This window comes from Mustelus asterias, chromosome 12, assembly GCF_964213995.1.
Source record: "Mustelus asterias chromosome 12, sMusAst1.hap1.1, whole genome shotgun sequence".
NCBI classification, from domain to species: Eukaryota; Metazoa; Chordata; class Chondrichthyes; order Carcharhiniformes; family Triakidae; genus Mustelus; species Mustelus asterias.
The window spans coordinates 46335148-46354183 of NC_135812.1; the positions used below are offsets into that span (position 1 = coordinate 46335148).

Genomic DNA, 19036 nt, shown 5'->3' on the forward strand with positions numbered 1-19036 from the left:
GGAAGAGAATTAACAGCTATGAACAGTGAGGCATAATAAGCAGCGGAATAATGATAAATGATTGAAGGCAGAGCTGGAGTCAACACCATTATTCCCACAAAACTCATCTCCAAACTCCGTGGCCTGGGCCTCGGCACCTCTCTCTGCGACTGGATCCTGAACTTCTTAACTCACAGACCACAATCAGTAAGGATAGGCAACAACACCTCCTCCACGATCATCCTCAACACCGGTGCCCCACAAGGCTGTGTTCTCAGCCCCCTACTATACTCTTTATACACCTATGACTGTGTGGCCAAATTCCCCTCCAATTCGATTTTCAAGTTGACGACACCACCGTAGTGGGTCGGATCTAATGACAAGAGAGAGTACAGGAATGAGATAGAGAATCTGGTGAACTGGTGCAGCAACAATAATTTCTCCCTCAATGTCAACAAAACAAAGGAGATTGTCATCGACTTCAGGAAGTGTAAAGGAGAACATGCCCCTGTCTACATCAACGGGGATGAAGTAGAAAGGGTTGAGAGCTTCAAGCTTTTAGGTGTCCAGATCACCAACAACCTGTCCTGGTCCCCCCATGCCGACACTATAGTTAAGAAAGCTCACCAACTTTCGCAGAAGACTAAGGAAATTTGGCATGTCAGCTACGGCTCTCATCAACTTTTACAGATGCACCATAGAAAGCATTCTTTCTGGTTGTATCACAGCTTGGTATGACCAAGACCACAAGGAACGACAAAAGGTCATGAATGTAGCCCAATCCATCACGCAAACCAGCCTCCCATCCATTGACTCTGTCTACACTTCCTGCTGCCTCGGCAAAGCAGCCAGCATAATTAGGAACTCCACGCACCCCAGACATTCTCTCTTCCACCTTCTTCTGTCAGGAAAAAGATACAAAAGTCTGAGGTCACGTACCAATCGACTCAAGAACAGCTTCTTCCCTGCTGCCGTCAGACTTTTGAATGCTCTTACCTTGCATTAAGTTGATCTTTCTCTACACCCTAGCTATGACTGTAACACTACATTCTGCACTCTCTCGTTTCTTTCTCTATGAACGATATGCTTTGTCTGTATGTGCGCAAGAAACAATACTTTTCGCTGTATACTAATACATGTGACAATAATAAATCAAATCAAAATCAAATAAAATGTATTTTTACACAACTTGAACTGTCAAATAAAACATTTACTAATGTTGCTTGGGATGAATTTTTAACATCATTTTGGGGGTTGCACCTGAACTGGAACGCAATGTTTATCAAGCACTTCAATGCTAAGTGTGGATGTTGTGTCTGATTAAGAGAGTCAGGCCAAAAATACTGAGTACAGTAGAACCGTCATGCTATTGGACTAATAATACTGAGAATATGATTTCAAATTGTAGCAGTTTGAGAATTAGAGTTCAGTTTAAAAATCTGTTAATAAAAAGCTATAAGGTATCAAGGAAAGTGAACATGAAGCTCTCTAATAGTCTGGCTGATTCTGAAGTGGATAAGCAAGCCAACTCAGAGTGGCACGGTGGCACAGTGGTTAGCACTGCTGCCTCACAGCGCCAGGGACCCAGGTTTAATTCCTGGCTTGGGTCACTGTCTGTGCGGAGTCTGCACATTCTCCCCGTGTCTGCGTGGGTTTCCTCTGGGTGCTCCGGTTTCCTTCCACAGTCTGAAAGATGTACTGGTTGGGTGCATTGACCATGCTAAATTCTCCCTCAGTGCACCCAAACAGGTGCTGGAGTGTGGCGACTTGGGGATTTTCACAATAACTTCACTGTAATGTTAATGTAAGCTTACTTGTGACACTAATAAATAAACTTTAAAAACTATATCAAACTTCAAGGCAACAAATGATGGGCAATAAAGGATAGGCACAGTCCCAGAATTAATAATAGAAGCAAAAATGATGAATGACCAGCCATTCTGGTGGTAGTCACTGGAGAATTAACCAAACCTTCCTCTTGCTACATCAACTACTGTATCAGCTGGAGGTACAAACCATGCAAAAGAATAAACTCGCTTTCATAATCAAGTCAACAACCAAAGAAAAGGAGGAAGGAGGTAAAGATATTAAAATAAATTAATTCACTGCATTTAAAGTGAATATAACAAGTTGGATATGACACACGCCAACAGGGCATCATCCATTTTCCTTGCAGTGATACCGTACCTCACCTGCAGTAAATGACCCGCATGCGTGAAAGTAATCTACAGAAAAAACGGGGAACTATTCAACCCTACACTGCCTTCAATCCAAAACCAAAATCACTCCAACCTCAGTCATAGCACTTCAGAATGCAGATGATTCTTGTGTGTGTGCTCACTCCAAAACTGAGCTCCAGGTCATTGTCGACTCCTTCTCGGAAGTGTAAGAGAAAATAAACCTGTATTAAACACACCTCCCCTCAATCATTAAGATCAATGGTGGAATCCTGGAGAATGTGGACCATATCCCATGTTTGACAATGACTGCTTGACAAAAGCAGACGTAGATGACAAAATTTATCATTGCTTCTGTGGGTGCCAGCTCAGTCTGCGGCCACAGGATCTCAAACATGAGACTAAGGTTATGATTTATTGGGCAGCAGTGATCCCTATGTCTCTATGTACTTCAGAGATTTGGCAACATACTGCAGGCATCTCATCGACTACAGTAAGGCACTGGAGAAGTATCAGCACTGATGCCTTCGCAAAATCCTCCACATCTGATAATAGGAAAGACGATCCAACAGCAGCATCCTTTCCCAAGGCAACTTTGCCAGCATCAAGGTGCTAACCAGTCAAAACCAGCTCCACAGGGTGGGATATGTCATTTGCATGTCTGACACTAGACTCCCAAAGTAACTATTCTACTCAGAACTCAGTCACAGCAGGATACTCCTAGGACTACAAACATCCCTGAAGAGATCAAACATCCCACTGACTCAAGGGAGACCCTGTCTTGTGGCCACCTAAAATGGAGAAGTTTAATCTTTGAGAAGGCACCAAACACATTGAGAGACTTTGTTAGGAGCACCCAGAGGCAAATGTTTTCACGAAAAACAGGCATAATGGACTGGAAACATAATTCTGTTTCTTTTTATAAATGCTGCCAGATTTACTGCATTTTTCCAGCATTTTGTTTTTCCCAAAACACCTCATCTGCCCAACCTTTCAAGCACAACCTACCCACATGTGGCAGTCTGCAGGTCACACATTGAACTCACCAACATCTCAGAATCCATCAAACCAGAATGGAAAAGAATTATCCCTCATCTTGAGAGACTGCAAATAAGATCATAGGAGGTTTTCTGGTTGAGCAGGAAGTTTAAAGTTTATTTATTAGTGTCACAAGTAGGCTTACATTAACCCTGCAATGAAGTTACTGTGAAAATCCTGGAATCGCCACACTCCGACGTTTGTTTGGGTACACTGAGGGGGAATTTGGCATGGCCAATGCATCTAACCACCACATCTTTCCGACTGTGGGAGGAAACTCATGCAGACATGGGGAGAATGTGCAGACTCCACACAGACAGTGTTCCAAGCCGGGAATCCAACCCGGGTCCCTGGCGCTGTGAGGCAGCAGTGCTAACCACTGTGCCACTATAAAGGAAGTGTTTCTTCCACTGAGCCAGAAGTTCTAGGTTCAAATGCCACTCCAGTACATGTTGGCCATGAAGAAGGTACATGATGTTGTTCAACCAGGTTGATAATCAGCCTGCAATCCTTCCAACACTTCCCCACTATTCCCCAAAGGGAAAAGGGGTGCAAGAAGATATGAAACAAACAAACAAACATTGGGCATCATGGTGATGTAACCTTAGAACATCACAGGTAAACTATATTTTCTCCTAGATGCCACTGGCTCTCAAGGCTGTGGAACACTGGTTTTAATGCATGTTTTATCTCTTTCTCTCCTTCACCATTAAAGTTAAGCCTGTTATGCAAGTCAATGGATTCCCTTCACAACCTAGTCTATAATTCAATACTTTAAAGACTATCTATTTGCCATCTCTTTGATGATTTGTTTCTTTGTAAGTTGACACATTTGGAGTCGCTGTTTCTCTCCTAAGAATACAAGTTCTGATCATTTCCAAGAAACAAATCTCCACAGAGGTTTCCAGAAGTTAAAGCAGCAGAAGGAAAGGTGCAATAGTCGCCGAGATCCCCATCACAAGATGGGAAGATAGCCGCCTCTACCCTCTTTCCCGAAGCTGCTGTGGTGCCAATTATCAGTCACGGGTCAACAGTTCAGTCTTACTGAAATGATCATTAACCTTAATACACAGAGCAAAGAGCAATTTGTGGAATTCATTACAGAGACATAACTGGATCTAATTTTGAAATAAAATTATAATACATTGGAAAATGTAAATTCATTGGCAGCTGGGCCCAATATATTAAATTTATCCAAGTTATGCCACAGGAACACACAGCAAAAGCCCTCACTCAGTTTATTGAGCCCTGTGGCAGGGGGAAGCATTGGAACTGGTTCAAATCAAACGATCTGTCCTTTTAATTAGGCTGCCAGAAGATTCCTTTTTTGTTAAACTCATTTACCAAATTAGACTTTGGGTTCATGTGGCAAGTTGGCTTCAAGCCAGACTAGTATCTGCCCTTGGACTCTATGGCCTTCAGCACACCGGCTTCTTTCCCTGTCAACACAATATCAGTCGTCCGAGATGTTTGCCATTCACTCTTTATTCTGGCAGACTATGAATTTATTGAGGCAAAGCTTTATAAATCCCACTGAGCCTCATTGGGCTGTCATCTGTCTTTTGCTAAAGATTAAATGATCAGGGAAGGTTAAAAATATGCTGCTACACAGGAAGGATTCTTCAACTGGTAATAAAGGAGTCATCGTTTCATATGCAAGGGTAGCCATAGGCTGGATTTTCAAATCTGATAAATAAATGCACAAGCTTCAAGTATTTCATGAAAACTTCAGAATTCAATTCATACCAACAGCTCATTATTATTTTTAATGGATTGCAGTAAGACCATTTGTGTTGGATTGCAGTCTTTCGGTATTGCATAACATTAAGTCGCAATGGATTCACAAAATGTAACTGTGCCCACGAAAGTATAGTAGCAATTTGTAAAGGCCTCCTTCTTGTTCTGTGGACTGATTGTGCAGTGAGGTAATATGCAATGAGTCTTGTGGGGTTGTGAGGGTGACAAAGAGAGTAGCTTAAAGAGAAGTGGAACAATTTATTTTTTAGTATTTCTGTGTGTGCGTGTGTGACCTACATTCAATGAACTACGTTAAGTGATCGAGAAGACAAGGTAAAACTGGGGCAAGTTGTTAAACTACTGTGAGCAGTTTCCATAGCAACTGCTTTTAGCTAGATTATTCCAAATAAATTAGTGGGTGACTTTGGCTTATTTCTCTGTGGTGATGCATTATCAAAAATCAATATGAATATTAAAATTGTATCATAATGCTAAATAGTGTGCTTTGACAAAAATTGCAAGATCCATAGTAATTGAGCCTAAGAATGGAATATTAGCTGATTCTACTAAAGAAAGATGTAAGTCCATACGGCATTGCAAAGGAAGAGATGTATGTATATAAAATTTAAAGTTTATTTATTAGTGTCACAGTAGGTTGACATTAGCACTGCAATGAAGTTACTGTGAAAATCCCCTAGTCGCCACACTCCAGCACCTGTTCAGGTACACTGAGGGCGAATTTAACGTGGCCAATGCACCTGGAAAAAGTGGTGATCACGCTCAGGATGATGATTTCCAACAGCTTCTGGTAAAGATGTTCATTATTGTTTCTATCCTTTAAAACCTTTGAAGTGCCCTGGTCATTTTGATATCCATGTCCCATGAACACTTGGAAATCTTCAAAATCACTGTAGCCCTCTATTCCACAGTAGGGATTTGCCCCGGTTAATGTCATAAACGCCATGTGTTAAATGACCCTTTTAAAGGGCTCTTACAGAAAGGACCTGTCAGTTTTACCAGGGAGATCCCCTTGCTTTCTCTCAACTGCTCTGAAACCTCTTTGAAGTGCTTTGATTGACAGCAGGGATTGAGTTTTACTTTTAACATTGAAAGATTAGAATCTGGTGTCTGGCTCCTTTCAAAAGCTTTGATTGGCAGATTGGATCATTTACCCACTAGCCAGGAGCTGTGTTAGTTTTTCTATCCCTTCACGATTGAATGCAGGTCAAGTGCTGCCTTTGTTCCTAACCGCAATGCTTCTAAACATTCTGTCATTGATTGACAGGTTGGATCAATTACCCACTAGCCATGAGGTTTCACTTCTTCTTAACTAACCGCAATGTTTAAGCAGCTGCTCCTAATTCTTATGTTCATCTGCATGGAAATGTCACGAGGCCAGTAATCCAGATGCCAAGGAACATGCTCTGGGAACATGGGTTTGAGTTGACAGCTGGTGGAATTTACATAAATAAAATGAATCTGGACAATAAGCTGGTCTCCAGAATGGTGACCATGAAACTATTATTTACTGTTGTTGTAAAAACCCATCTGGTTCACTTAGGGAAGGGAATCTGCCATTCTAACCTGGTATGGCTGACAGCCAGATCCACAGTATTCTGGTTGACTCTTAACTGTCCACTGAAGCAAACCACTCAGTTCAAAGACAATTAGAGATGGGCAACAAATGGTAGCCTTCCCAGCAATGCCCACGTCCCATGAATTAATAATTTTAAATACATTTCAGAAGAGGTAATTCAGCCCTCTAGCCTATTATGCCATTCTATTAGATCATGGTTGATCTGTACCTCAACTCAATTTATCCATCTCAGCTCCAGCTTGGGACTTTTAAATGTATTCTTTCATGGGATATGGGCACCACTGACAAGGCCAGCATTTTTGCCCATTCCTAATTGTCCTTGAACTGAATAGCTGCTAGCCCATTTCAGAGGGCAATTGTGAGTCAACCACATTGCTGTGGCTCTGGAGTCACATGTAGACCAGGCTAGGTAATGATGGCAGATTTCCTTCCCTAAAGAACAAGTAACTGTAACTTCTGTCGGATCATTCCAGCATGAAGCTCTCAAAGTATGATCCCATCACATAGAAAATGGCTGCTCTTTATTGCAAAACAATAACAACATCTTATATCTGTCAGTTTAATGTCCATTTAAGAACCAATAGTGGAATGGTCGGACCCTGCAAAAACGTTCTATTCACAATTTATTTTTCGTAAATCATCACCACCTCAAGGGTGATTAGGGGTGAGCAGTAAATGTTGGCCTTGCCAATGGCACTCACATCCCATAATTGAATAAAAATAGTATACGTGCCCAGAGGAAACACCCAGGGATTATAGTTGCATTCACATTAGGACAGTGACAATACTTCTAAAACATTTAATTCACTACAAAGTATTTTGGGATTCCCTGATCTCATGAAATGTGCTATATTAATGCAAGTTCTTATATTTCCTTCTCATACCCATGCTCGCACATTTTTGCATGGAAGAATTTTTTCAAGTGATCGACAGAGAGATCTTAAGTAACATTATCCAAAAGAACAAGGCTGCTTTTCAGGGTAAACCGTGGATGACCGTGAATGGGTGGTATGCTACATTTAATATGTCTACAGCCACCTGTTTGCTGTGAACTATCATATTTCCATTCACGAAGAGCCAGTCTGCTCTTCAAAGCACATAATACATTGGATCCCATAAGCCAGATGCTGTTCTATATACAATGAATGAACACCCATAATGTTTTCCTTGCTGCATCTCAACCTCTATTCTATGCAATCTGAAAGTCATCTTTCACTCACTAATGCAGATCAGCCTAATCTCTAGGTGTTTACAGAGTGACAGTTTCCTACTTCATGTTAATTTTAGTTTTTTCTGTTCAGCTGCAGGGCCAAAGCTCGCCAACAATTCAGCAAACTAACTGCCTACAATTGAGCAAGGTCAACTCATTTAAATAATTATTCATAGCTGTCTGTGTAACTGTGCCCTCACACAGGAAGCCAGCTCATACTGGAGGGGTGAAAAGTCAGATCAGCATCGCCTAATTAAAGAGAAAGGCTTCACTTGAAGGTGAGTATTGCACAGGAGGATAAATATGGCCTTCGTAAAGCTGCAGAATGTCTTTGCCAAGAGAGGTACGGCTAGTGTCAAGCACAAACGAAGTGAGAAAAACTGCATGAACACAATGTGGGAAAGTAATGGAGCAATATGGTGTCCTGTTTGATTACTGCCAACATGGGTGTAAATAATTTACGGCAACCCCTCTAGTTGAGGATAGTAAACAATTCTGATATTAGACTATTCTTGGCATCAGGAGGCGAATGGCTTAATGTGTGGACTGAGCAGGTCAGTTGGTTTTTGGGAGAGAGGGAAGGTTTTCTGTTCCTCATGATTTCTGCGGTTAGGGCACATGCATATTGCCAACTCTTTGGGTATTTTATCAATGTTGCGCCCGTTTTTGGGCACAAAAACTTGGTAAAGTCGGGCGTGAGGCGAATAGCGCGATCCGCGCCCGCATCCATGCAGATTCCCACTTTACCAAGGCCTGAAAATGGCCGCGATCGCACTGCGCCCCAAAATGGGCACAACATCAATTTAAATGCATTTGTATGCTTGGCAAAGGTTGGGGGGAGCGGGGAGAGGTGGGCCAGATCATTCTCTGGTGGGGCGGGGAGGGGAGGAGGAGGGAGGCCACATCATTCTCTGTTTGGGGTGTGGAGGAGGGCCAGATGTATCTCAGGTGGGCGGGGAAGGAGGAGGGTGGCCAGATTGTTCTCTGGTGGGTGGAGGGGGTGGGGGGGGGGGGGGGGGAGGGGAGAAAGGAGGGAGGCCAGATTATTCTCTAGTGGTGAGGGGGGGACAGGGAGGAGGAGGGCCAGATGTATCTCAGGTGGTGGGGGGGGGGGGGAGGGGGGAGTGGAGAAGGGAGGCCATATCATTCTCTGGTGGGGTGAGGGAAGGGAGGAGGGAGGCCAGGTCGTTCTGTGGTGGGGAGAGGGCGGAGGGGCAGGAGCGGGGGGGGGCGCTGCCACTCTGCGGGCGATCGGTTGGGGGGGAAAGGGGGCAGGGACTTGCGATCGGTCTGGGTAGCGGGGGGTGGGTGGATAAGCGGGAAAGTTATGTTGTGGGGGTGAAGCGATATCTGTGGGGCCCATCACTCCCAGGCTGCTTTATCTGCTTTTTGCAGCCCAGGAGCGATGTGACAGGGGAACGTTTTTCAAATTTCTTTTTACTGCGCATGCGCAGTTGAAGGCTCCGATCGGAGCAGGAGCATTTTGGGTGCAATAAGCCCTGTCCACAGTGCGATTCAGACTCGCGACTTTGTTTTCAGGCTGAGTGCGTATGGGGGTGCCTGAGAACAGGTTTACAAGTCGGATCTGAATTACGCCCTCATTCAGCACTTAGAATCAAAATGGTAAAATCGCCCCCTTTATTTGACAGGAACCGAAGTTGGTTTCTTAACACCTTCCTCTTTGTCCTCTTGGCCAATAACCCACTCACGAGGTTGTCTCTCAGAGTTCTTCGGGGGTTCGGCACACAAAATGATTGCTTGCAGCCTGTCTTTATGAAGTTCCAAAAAGATAAAATGGCTTTTTTTTAAAAATTCATCTTACGGGATGTGGGTGTCACTGGCTTGGGCAGCATTTATTATCCATCCCTAGTTGCCCTTGAGAAGCTGGCAGTGAGCTGCCTTCTTGAACCTCTGCAGTCCTTGAGGTGTTGATACAACCATAGTGCTGGAAGGGTGTTCAAGGATTTTGACTCAGCACCAGTGAAGGAATGGTGATATATTTCCAAGTCAAGATGGTGAGTGACTCGGAGGGGAACCTCCAGGTGGTGGTGTTCCCAGGAACTGCTGCTCTTGACCTTCTAGGTCTGGTGGTCATGGGTTTGTAAGGTGCTGTTCAAGGAACATCGGTGAGTTTCTGCAGTGCAGTTTGTGCATGGTACACATGGCTGCCACTGATCATTGGTGGTGGAGGGAGTGAATGCTTGTGGAAGGGGTGACAATCAAGCAGGTTGCTTTGTCCTGGATGATGTCATGCTTCTTAAGTGTTGTTGGAGCTGCACTCATCCAGACAAGAGTGTATTCCATCACACTCCTGACTTGTGCCATGTAAATGGTGGACAGGCTTTGGGGAGTCAGGAGGTGGGTTACATGCCACAAGATTCCTAGCTCTGGTAGCCACAGTATATATATGGTTAGTCCAGTTCAGTTTCTCATCAATGGCAACCCCCAGGATGTTGATAGTGGGGAATTCGTCGATGGTAATGCCATTGAATGTTGAGGGACAATAGTTAGATTCTCTCTCATTGGAGATGGTCATTGGCTGGCACTTGTGTGGCGCAAATGTCACTTGCTACTTGTCAGCCCAAGCTTGGATCTTGTCCAAGTGGTGCTGCATTTGGACATGGACTGCTTCAGTCTCTGAGGAGTTGTGAATTATACTCAATACTGTGCAGTCATCAGCAAAATCTTCACTTCTAACCTTATGATGGAAGGAAGGTCATTGATGAAGCAGCTGAAGATGTCAGAGTAACCTACTCCCATCTCTAGACTTTTACCTGAGGCTCATTGGTTCACCAGGACTTTCTCCACCCACCTCAAGTGCCCAGGTAATGCCAGCTGCCTCAAGTTCCCTTTAAAAGACCAACTACTCACTCCTCACAAATGAAAGCCTCTCAACATCAGCAATGGAAACGCTGTGCTGCTGGATGGACATCTGAGTTTAAATATCTCGTTTCACACAACTGTTAAACACAGCATTATCAGCATTCCTCATTCCATACTGTGATCCCCACAACTTGACCTGACATATCCCTGACCCTCCGTTTCTCCTGTAATTCTCTATTGAAAATTAGGAACTTTGCTCGCCAGACTCTTAAGAAGCACAAGTTTTGAGAGTTTACGAGTTGCCAGCTTCCCTCACCCCTCCACTCTCCTTCTGAAAATTACGTCACATTTTGGAAGCATTGGTAACCAATGATGCCATCTGAGTTGACAATTTTTGTATGCACTGACACTGAAAATCCAGTCCCAGGTGTCAACATAACTTCTAGTTCATTGTATCTTGATATTTTTTTCCAAATTCTGCTTTGCCCAGGAGCTAGTTATTTTCAAAAAGAAATGCTCCAAAGCAATACAATCTTGATTCCACCTTGGTAGCTTCAGTTGCCCACTCTAGCCAACATTTCAGCCGCAAAATTGGGAGTCATTTGTAATGAGGCACTTGGTTGGTGGCACAGTGGTTGACACTGCTACCTCACAGTGCCAGGGACCGAGTTTGATTCCCAGCTTGGGTCACTGTGTGGAGTCTACATGTTCTCCCTGTGTCTGTGTGGGTTTCCTCCGGGTGCTCCAGTTTCCTCCCACAGTCTGAAAGACGTGCTGGTTAGGTGCATTGACCCGAACAGGCGCTGGAGTGTGGCAACTAGGGGAATTTCACAGTAACTTCATTGCAGTGTTAATGTAAGCCTATTTGTGACACTAATAAATAAATAAACTTTTAACTTTAAACTTTCAGAGATGAACAGTGAAAACTGGTCCCAATTTCTAACCATTTGCTTTTTGAGCTGACGTCAGCTTTCCCAGCTCTTGCTTGAGCTTGGAAAACAGATAGCTCGGATTTGACTAAAGTATTGTTGGATGTTTCCAAAACTGACACTCTTCCATCTGGCACTGAAAGCTGATAGAGAGAGATGAGGTGGCCATCCAGACTCAAAATGTCGGCTCTATTATCTCTCCATAGATGCTGTCAGTCCAGCTGAGATTTTCCAGCATTTTCTATTTTTGTTTCAGATTCCAGCATCTGCAGTAATTTGCTTTTGTATTATTATAGCAGAGAGATTGAAACTGGGTGTGAGGGGAAAGAACAGGATAAACCAAAGACCATTGTTTGGAAATTTAGATGAAGTAGCCAAGAGTTTAGGATTAGTACATGTCCGAAGAAACATAATGTGTGAGAGTCGGGGTGGGGGGGACATTTTGTTTTGTAGGATCCACATGGGAAGTGGACACTATGAAGAACGGAACAGTCACACAGTGTTTGGACAGGCATTACGGTGGTACAGTGGTTAGCACTGCTGCCTCACAGCGCCAGGGACCCGTGTCTGCGTGGGTTGCCTCCGGGTGCTCCGGTTTCCTCCCACAGTCCAAAAGACGTGCTGGTTAGATGCATTGGCCGTGCTAAATTCTCCCTCAGTGTACTCGAACAGGCGCCGGAGTGTGACGACTAGGGGAGTTTCACAGTAACTTCACTGCACTGTTAATGTTAGCCTACTTGTGATACTAATAAACAAGCTTAATTTTAAACTTTAAATATTTGATGGGAGTCTCCTGTTGATGCATTTACTGACTTTTTATATGAAATTGAAAAAAGACCATCTTTGCTGACTGTAGAGCTGCAATGTTCTCTGCACAGAGTGTTTAGCCAGGTTGTACATTCCTTTGAAAGATTTTTGGTGATATTGGAGGCCCTACTTGTGAGTTGAAGCTCCATATCTGTGTAAGATACAATTCCCAGATCCACAGGGTTTGCACATTACATCATTTTCACAGGAAATCTGTTTCTGAGAGAGGTTAAGGCTGTCAGACTTAGCTCTGTACATCACTAGAGTATTTCAAGATTGGGGTTGGGGAGTGGAGGGTGGGGGGGTTGGGGAGTCTGTATATGGTTCCTTGAGGCATTCCTGGTCTATCATATGAACTTCATTTAGATCACCCCTCCAGAAGACCAAGTGGAGAGCAGGTACTGTTTATATATTGCATCTCCTGTAGACATCAATGTTAAACAAAATGCCAAGGGATTGAGTCTTGGGGCTGATGAGGGTTTTGCACTCATCCCCTTGGAGAATGACAATGTTTCCGCGTTCTGCTTTCTCATCAGGATAGGTGACTCTTTGATATCTCTACAGGTGAGAGCCATCTACCTTGTGTACTGATTTGGCAAGAGATCAACATCTAAATATGAATATAAGTCTCTTCCCCTATACTGCTGCCTCCCTGGCAAAGGTCTACTAATTTTAGATACTTAGTTGTAGATTGTCCCTTTATGGAACAACTATGCAAGTTACAAAGGAGCCTCTACTGCAGTGGTTTTCAGATCTTTTTTCCAGCCACCCACTTTTACAAAATGGCCGCTCCTAGCGATCCACTGACCAGGTTGCAATCTAAACGGGATTTACTGTTACATTAAAAAATACATCTAAACTTTTCCTTTCATAAAGTGCGCATAACTTGAATTCTATCTGGCAATACTAAGCTTTTCCTCTTCATGCTGGCTATGTCATCGTCTGAGTCGAGAGATCTTCACTGCCATACTGCCTTCTATAAAATATACGCTATCAACAGAACATCCCGTTTTTCTTTTCAAAAGGATCATGGAACATCTCACAATGTTTTGAACACATCTCGCGATATTTTGAACAGGATCAAAGAACATCTTGTGATGTTTTGAACAGGATTACAGAATATCCTACTTTTCTTTTGAAAAAGGAGCACAGAACATCCTGCATTTTTTAAAACAGGATACTCGGTGATCCATAGAATCCCTACAGTGCAGAAGAAGGCCATTTGGCCCATCGAGTCTGCACCGACCACAATCCCAGCCAGGCCCTATCCCCATAACCCCATGCATTTAACCTAGCTAGTCCCACTGAAACTAGGGGGCAATTTAGCATGGCCAATCCACCTAACTTGCACATCTTTGGAGGAAATCAGAGCACCCGGAGGAAACTCACGCAGACACGGGGAAAATGTGCAAACTCCACACAGTCACCCGAGGCCAGAATCGAACCCAGGTCCCTGGTGCTGTGAGGCAGCAGTGCTAACCACTGTGCCACCGTACATCCATTTCCAACAACCACACGACCCATGCCCCATTTTCAACATTCCCCACTTTGAAACACTTTGCCTGCTCTGCTGAAATAGATTGCTTTGGTAATGATGCAAGTGGAGAGAGCTTAAACATATATGCAAGCTGACTTCATGGCGTGCGTTGCCTGAGTTTGTTTACTTGGGATGGTGACGTGAATCACACATTAAGTGCTATGGATCAGAGCATTGTGTCCAGCCATGCTGCATCTGCATGACCTTCGGTTGCTGTTTTGCAGGGTGATTATGAGCGGCAGTTAATAATCTCTTTCTGCTCGATGGCAAAGGCTTTTTGTTCTATCTTGAGATTTGAGACTCCTGATAGTCAGTGACACACTATGTAAGGTTCAGATTTGACAGGAACAAAACTCAAATAAAAACTATAACAGTCAATGTCATGAAAGGAATGCAGTATACTTTGTCATATGCTTTTATTCCAGACTGTTTATTGGTTGTATATTGCTTTGGACTGATCTGCTTTTTTCAAGTTTAGAGAACTTCTCCGACATTTGGAGGATGGCAGTGATGTATAAGATTGCAATATCACAGCAATGGGGTATTGGTTCCACAGTGTAGCTTTCCAGATCACTGTACAATCTTAATTTAGAAGACGTTGAAGAGAATATCACACCGGCTGCGGTGACGGCATTAGAAATGCTGAACAAAACGTCGGCAATCTAAAACAAGATGGAGAGGTGATGTCTCAAGTGGGAATTCTCATCCTGCTCTTTACGGAAAAACATGTCCTCTTCCATCACAACATTACATCAGGGTTGCTTACTTGCCAGAGCAAAGGCTAATATTTTTAAATTGATATAGAATATTCCAAAACCTGCTTATGTTCACAAGACTCTGATTTAACAACTTGGAGGGCCAGTTCAGCATCCAGCACTTGTGGACAACTGCCATTAATTGTTCTCCTGGTCTCATCGGAGCCATAGTCAATTTACCCAAAATGAGCAAAAGAAGAATTGAAATTGAAAAGCAAATTTATTTGCCTGTCGCTATTAGGTCCAATTTCTATTCCGAAACACGCAGCTCTTAGCTGTAGATTTCAAATCTTTTTTGTGCCCTCCTGTTGCTGCATCACATTCCCGCTCTTTCAGCCAATGGGTATCACTCACCCTTGCAATAATCGAATAGTTACAGTACAAAAGGAGACCATTCAACTTGTCAGAGCTCAGGTGAAAGGATACTGAATGGATGCACAGTCACCCACTGTCAATACTGTGCTGCCAGCCAGCTGAAGGCATAGCTCAAGCATATTCCATCTCAATATAAATAGCTTTTACATAAAATGGATGATGGAAAGCTAGTTCGGTTTTTTTAAATCACCAGTTAAACACTCTAGATCTTTTGAAATGAAGTATTTGTATCACAAACTCTGATACAAGTCATCATATCCCCTAGGGTGCTGCACCTTAGCTTGCACCCTCCTTCACTTATTGTGCAATGGTCAGCTGAGAACAGGAGGTCAGCCGAGGGCACGGGGGTCAGCCGAGGGCACGGGGGTCAGCCGAGGGCACGGGGGTCAGCCGAGGGCACGGGGGTCAGCCGAGGGCACGGGGGTCAGCCGCGGGCACGGGGGTCAGCCGCGGGCACGGGGGTCAGCCGAGGGCACGGGGGTCAGCCGAGGGCACGGGGGTCAACCTATAGCCAGGCAGAGATATATTAGTGCAATCTGTATGGTTTACCCATGTTGAAATGTACAGCTTTGGTAAAATATTTAATATTTAATCTTGTTACAAATAAATTTGATACACAATGAAAAGTGATTCTATGTTGACATCAGTAGTTAATGTATAGCTTTCCTTTATAGGTCATTTGTTCCCTGGCTTTTTGACAGCATTTCACCTGGCGCAGTAGTTCAAAGTACTTGTGACAGAGATGTCTGTTCTCATTGTCCCAGTCAGGAATCTCTCTGCCAGCACTTCCTGCATCTCAACCTGACTGTCTTGTGCACCACATAATAAAGAGCTAGAAATACTCATCCCCATAGAAGCTGCAACTGTGTGTGTTGGTTAAGCTCCTGGTTGAAATTTCTATTCCTCTGAGAATCCTCAGTGCTGTACTGTTGCAATGATCAAACAATGAAGAGTGGCTTTATTGGAACAAATCTTTCTGGAGAAATGAAACCGAGATCACAAGTTTACCTATTAATGGGTAAGTTGGCCAGCAAGTTCAGGCAAAGAGAGCAAACATTATGGGTAGCATTTCCCAGCCCTTCCCACAGGCAGAATCTTCCAGTCTTGCCGAGGTTGACCCTCCCCCCTCACCCCCCATTGCAGATTCTCCAGCGGGAGGGCTGGCGAGCCAGGCAATGGCCATTGACTTTGGTGGTACTGGAAGATCCCCACCATATTGAGAATCTCTAGAGCTTGTTGGTTGGTTTGTGCATTCCACAATTTACTTCACATAAATGGCAGTTCACCCCCAAATTCCATGATACTTTTTTTGAATTTACTGGATTTGTGGATTAAACTCAAGCTGGAAAGGCCGGGGAGCATTAGTGTCAGATCTATTTCCTTTTTCTTAGTGCTCTGCCTGAAGGCAATTATTCGCCAAACCAGGGCAAAGTGCCGTGATTTTTAACAGAGGTCTGGGCAAAGAGACTGGCCTGAGTCTGCTTCAACTGGACCTGGGATTGAACCCCATGCTCCTGGTGTTAATCTGCACCACACGCTAGCCGTCTGGTCAACTGAGCTAACCAGTCCCCCAATTACCCATGTTGTGATGACATCATGGACACAATTCTTACTTTTCACTCCTATCTTCTATTTTTCTCGCTCTTAATCCAATCTTTCATCCCCCCTTTATTTTCCTGTACTTGATTCTGATTCAACTTCCTTTTCCATCAGTCCTTTTTGCAGCTCACTCCTTGACTATAATTGATTAAGGAGATACACTATTGGTCCTATCGTTGATTAAGATCCAGATGCCCTATCCCTCACCAGCATCAACCTGAACTTCCAACAACATTCAGGTCAAATACATATCAGCTGGAAGGTAGAGAGAAAGATTAACCATAGGTCCACACCACAAGATGGCAGGCTCCAACAAGTTTTGGGCTATTATTCTACAGGATTTTACTTTTAAACGTATTTTTACAGCTTCTCAAAGTCATTTAAAGATCAGGGCGGCACGGTGGCATAGTAATTAGCACTGCTGTCTCACAGCACCAGGGACCCGGGTTCGATTCCCGGCTTGGGTCACTGTCCGTGCATAGTCTGCATGTTCTCCCTGTGTCTGCGTGGGTTTCCTCCGGATGTTCCAATTTTTTCGCACAGTCCGAAAGTCGTGCTGGTTGGATGCATTGGCCATGCTAAATTCTCCCTCAGTGTACCCGAACAGGCGCCGGAGTGTGGCGACAAGAGGATTTTCACAGTAACTTCATTGCAGTGTTAACGTAAGCCTACTTGTGACACTGATAAATAAAGTTAAATTTAAACATCAGAATCTCTCCTCTCAAGAGTCGAGCAGCAAGTTGAATCAAATAAGATTGGTGTACAATGGCTTAGAATAGAATGGTGCATGGATCTGCGGTACATCTTTCACCATTTGCTAATTCCTGTGAAACTAGTCACAAGTCTTGCCTTCCGCTGTAAACGAAGCTCCATTTCAGTAAAATTGGTGAGCAGTAAAACATACCATCTGGATACAATATCATGAAAGGTTTTCACATTTGAACCCATCAAACACAATTCAATAGAACTGCCACGTACAATCTGAACAAGACTTCAGTGATTCTCCACTAAGGCATCCTTACTAAAAGTTAATGGTGAACAGGTGCATTATAAGACATTACTTTTATGGGTCTGGTATTCTCAAATGTCGGCAAGGTAACTGTAGGTCTACCCTTCCAATCACTCCTCGTACATCTATATCCCCTCTGGGATTTAGTAGGATACAAGCTGGGGAAGCTGAAACCAAACCACAGAGCTTTACCCTATGGAGACAATTTATTGACTTGCCCAGTCACACAACTCTCCTCCCTCACAACGCAGTGTCCTGGACCTTTGTGCCCAAAGGCAACTGGTATTCATCACCTGTTTGGATGGCATGGTGGTACAGTGGTACTGCTGCCTCACAGTGCCAGGGACCTGGGTTCAATTCCGGCCTTGGGTGACTGTGTGGAGTTTGCATATTCTCCTTGTGTCAGCGTGGGTTTCCTCCAGGCGCTCCGGTTTCCTCCCACAGTCTGAAGATGTGCGGGTTAGGTTGATTGGCCATGCCAAATTGCCCCTTAGTGCCAGGGTAGACATGCGGGGTTGCGGGAATAGGGCCTGGGCGGGATTTTTTTTTAAATGCACGGCACAGTGGTTAGCACTGCTGCCTCACAGTTCCAGGGATCCGGGTTCGATTCCTGGCTTGGGTCACTGTCTGTGTGGAGTTTGCATGTTCTCCCCATGTCTGTGTGGGTTTCCTCCGGGTCCACCGGTTTCCCTCCACAATCCAAAGGTATGCGGGTTAGGTGCATTGGCTATGCCAAATTGCCCCTTAGTGTCCCGGGATGGGTAGGTTAGAGGGATTAGCGGAGTAAATATGTGGGGTTACGGGGATATGGCCCGGTTGGGATTGTTGTCGGTGCAGACTCAATAGGCCAAATGGCCTCTTTCTGCACTGTAGGGATTCTTCTACGATTCTCTTAACCATTGCAATGACATTAACAAACCTTAACAATGTAATTAGAAAGACGTTAACACAGGACACTATTCAGCATCTTCTGCATCTTCATCCTAACCCTCCTTAAGTCCATGGTCATCCCATTCCCTCTCCCGATTGGGCCCCAAACCTATTGACAACATGTGCTTTTGCTGATTTTCGCACCATGTTCCCACCTTGTTTAAAAGCACCTTCACCAGTGCGCCATCTGGAAAAGCGTACCCTCAACATTGCTATATTTTCAAACTGTTCTTTCCAACATCTTCTTTTCTCTGCAAACTCCTCAAATATATTGATCTGGAGTTGATCATTCAATTATTTTGGGGTTTTTATCTCCGTGCAATTTAGCAGAAGCCGTTGTAACCAGTGAAGACTGAAAATTTGAGAGCAATGTACGGTCCAATGCAATTCGCCTTTCTATGATCTTCTGCGTTAGTTTTAAAAACTTCATACTGGAACCAGGCCCTGCCCACAAAATTGATCCAACTCCAAGGGTGAATTAATCTGGAGTTTCCACTAACTGTGCCTTCAGCCAGGCTCTGAAAGTAAGTTGAA

At 44.1% G+C, this 19036-nt stretch overlaps 1 protein-coding gene across 1 annotated transcript in view; it reads right to left on the minus strand.

The window, feature by feature from the left end:
• The window catches only part of LOC144502007 (serine/arginine repetitive matrix protein 3-like), a 164878-nt gene that overhangs the window by 42476 nt on the left and 103366 nt on the right, over positions 1-19036 (minus strand). The gene's annotated exons all lie outside the window — the stretch shown is intronic.